The sequence below is a fragment of the Octopus bimaculoides genome, chromosome 20 (assembly GCF_001194135.2).
Source record: "Octopus bimaculoides isolate UCB-OBI-ISO-001 chromosome 20, ASM119413v2, whole genome shotgun sequence".
Taxonomy (NCBI): domain Eukaryota; kingdom Metazoa; phylum Mollusca; class Cephalopoda; order Octopoda; family Octopodidae; genus Octopus; species Octopus bimaculoides.
Window position 1 is genome coordinate 19,165,090 of NC_069000.1, and position 3,762 is coordinate 19,168,851.

At 35.5% G+C, this 3,762-nt stretch overlaps 1 long non-coding RNA gene and 1 pseudogene across 5 annotated transcripts in view; one reads left to right on the plus strand and one right to left on the minus strand.

Annotated features, from left to right (window-relative positions):
• LOC106871231 (uncharacterized) overlaps positions 1-3,762 on the plus strand; it is a 45,610-nt gene that overhangs the window by 23,065 nt on the left and 18,783 nt on the right. The window lies entirely within an intron of this gene.
• On the minus strand, positions 1,263-1,379 carry LOC128250377 (5S ribosomal RNA; annotated as a pseudogene).

Here is a 3,762-nt window from a genome sequence, read left to right on the forward strand (position 1 = left end):
ATATACACATATGCATACATATATATATATATATACAATATTAAAATATAAAAGTAGTATTTCTCGTATAGAATACTGCGTTATTTACCATGAGGGGACCTCCTACACACACACACGCGCATACATACATACATACATACATACATACATACATACATACATACATAGAGAGAGAAAGAGACAGAGACAGACACACACACACACACACAGAGGGAGAGGCGGACAGACGGAGGGACAGTGCGTCAACAGGTGGGATCCAAAGATGCTGAACATGGAAAACATATCAGTGCTCAAATGATTAAAACTAACACTCCAAAGTCTTTACTGTGAACTTAGTCTGCGGACTAAAGGGTGACTATAAGAGTTTCCTTTATGGTTAATACATTTCGCTTCGCTGTTTATATCAACATATTTTATATGTATGTATGTATGTATGTATGTATGCTTATATGTAATGTATATTTATACACACACAGACACACGCGCGCTATTCTCTGTGTGTGTATATATCTTTATATATATTTACATATGTATGTATGTATGTATGTATATTAAGCCCAAAGCGTGTTTATTTATATTACTATCCATCAATCTATCTATCTATCTATATCAAAACATAGCAACAGGATATCCAGAGGTGATGCAGCACGATCGTTTCAAGCGACTCTATTTAATTGAACAATGCAATCATTACATCAGTTTAAATGCAGAGCTATCCTGCACGGATAATTCTGCACTAATTTTTGATACTTCAACTTAAGTACCTAATTCATCTGAGTCTCAATTATTTTGCTACACACACACACACACGCACACATACACACCCACACATATTCTTTTACTCTTTTACTTGTTTCAGACATTTGACTGCGGCCATGCTGGAGCACCGCCTTTATAGTCGAGCAAATCGACCCCAGAGCTTATTGTTTGTAAGCCTAGTACTTATTCTATCTGTCTGCTTTGCCGAACCGCTAAGTTACGGGACGCAAACACACCAACATCGGTTGTCAAGCGATGCTGGGGGGGGGGGGGCAAACAGACACATAAATATATACACACACATACATATATATATATACGTATATATACATATACGACGGGCTTCTTCCAGTTTCCGTCTACCAAATCCATTCACGCGGCTTTGGTCGGCCCGAGGCTACAGTAAAAGACACTTGCCCAAGTTGCCACGTAGTGTGACTGAACCATGTGGTTGGTAAACAAGCTGCTTACCACAGAGCCACTCCTGCGCCTATGGTGTGTTACGCTTACAGCACCTAGGTTTCCCAAGCGGTCACCCATCTAAGTACTCACTAGGCTCGACGTTGCTTAACTTCGGTGATCGGACGAGAACCGGTGCTCTCAACGTGATATATGTATGTATATATATGTATATATATATCTATACACATATATATATCTATACATATATATATCTATACACTCACACACGCACACACAACAACACGCACACACACACATGCACACATACGATGTGCTTCTTTCAGTTTATGTCTACTAAAGCCACTGAAGTCTTCGGTTGGCCCAAGGTTATATTAGAAGACACCTGTTGAAGGTATCACGCAGTAGGACTGAACCCAGAACCATGTAGCTGGGAAGCAAACTTCTTATCACGCAGCCACACCCCACCTCCACACACATATGGTAAGGACTCGTGGCCAAATGATGTGTGTTGTACATAAGATCACGTGATCGTGGTTTCGATTCCCAGATTTGGCAGAGCGTGGTGTTCTTCAGCAAAACACTTTATTTCAAATTGCTCTCCAATCATTTCGACATCTGACGTGTGGTACGCAGGCAGCGTCGATTATAAACACATAAATGTTTATATATTTATAGATGTTTCTAAGGTGGCCAGCCTTAGAATCTTTAGCATTTCGTCCGTCTTTACGAAATGCCTGTGTGGTTGACCTTGCCTTTCATCCTTTTGGGTCGATGAAAGAAGTAGCAGTTAAGCATTAGGAGAGATGTAATTTCAGGCCTTGTGCAGGATATCCATATGTATGTATACATATGTATGAAAGCAGTTATTACACACACACACACACAAACACATGTCTACAAACGTGCGTATGTATATATGTATATATATATACACACACACACATCTATCTATCTATCTATCTATCTGTCTGTCTGTGTGTCTGTCTATGTATCTGTCTCTCTAAACACACACATATTTAATATTTTATTTATTTATTTATTTATTTATTCATTCATTTATTTATTTATTTTACAGTAAGGCGTATGCATATGAAATAAAAACAAAAGCTGATAAGTATATTTTTCCAATCATCAAATGATATAGCAAATAAGTCAGTCGTCGAAATTGCTTCAATGAACAGAACTACTTCGTATAAACGTGTTAACTGTGAATATTAAGTTTTTTAAAATTATTAATATTACAAAACTAAATAATTTCAAAATCTCGATTTGAAGAAATGAATGATAAATAAATATATGAATAATTAAAGTGTTACTGATAATACTAGTAAGTGGAGAGCGGATTTAATACAAAATCATATCGCCATATTTGCAATCGTGATCATGGCAGGTTTAGAATAAGAATTCTTTTGTCTTTCATAAGTTTTGAAGTACTCTGAACACCGAAAAATTATATCCAGAAAGAGAGAAATCTACTGTAAATTTCAAATATTCTAATTTCTTCGAAATTATATTTACCATTATGCTATAATGATATTGACTTTTATTAAATAAGTTTTCAGTATTTTATATGCTAAAATATAACAAAGTTTAACGTGACTCAGACATTAGATAAAATTCGAACATGAGAAAAAGTGCGATATCAATAATAGCTTATTGAATTGTAATTAAATGGCATTATTTAGCTACATAGATACGAGATAATTCCACTCTTCGTTTGCCAGAGACGTGAAAGAAAATGAGCGTTTTATTTGAGCGATTATATGATAATTTTCTATAAAACTAAATGTAAATGTGCGATTTAACTTGGTATTATGCAACAAGTGGATGTAATCTCTTCATCACATAAGCCGCAGTTTATAAACTTCACAAAAGTTGGTGTAATTAAAAAAAGAGTAGTTCTTATGTTTATTTATAGTCAGCAGGGAACATGTTGTGCATGACCTTTTATAAGCTTTCCGAGACTGATGGGAAAAAGAATGTTTATCCTCAAACGGGAGACCTGGCCCAAATTTTTGCAACAGAATGGGTTCCGCTAAAATCATCCAAGGTGTCGGGTGGTGGTCAGTTTTACATACAAGTTAAAATATAGGGATAAAAAGGATGTTGCAAAAGTAGTCATTGAAAACTTGGGGAAGAAAAAATAGATAAAAATAACAACATATACAAATATATACACGATTTTGTACTGTGACATAACCAGCACTTTATATATATATATATATGGTGCACCAGCATGACCGCAGCCACTTGGCTGAAACACATAAATAAATAAATAAATATATATATACTAGCAGCTAAACCCGGTTTCACCCGGTTTGTTTGGATGATGTGGCTGTGATTGTTTTTGGTTAGGCATAATCTATAACAGCGTTTTTCAACCTGATCATTTCGTGTCCCGTTTCGATTGGAGCCTCAGAAAATGGCTTCAGGAGTTGTGAAGAAAGAATTTGTACGTAGTCTGTTTTTGAGAGCTATTCTATTGGACGTCTGTCTAATCATTAAAAAAATTATTTAATTATGAACATAGAAAGAAATTATACATTAATCGCAATTTTTGTAAGCAGTTTTATCCGTAAA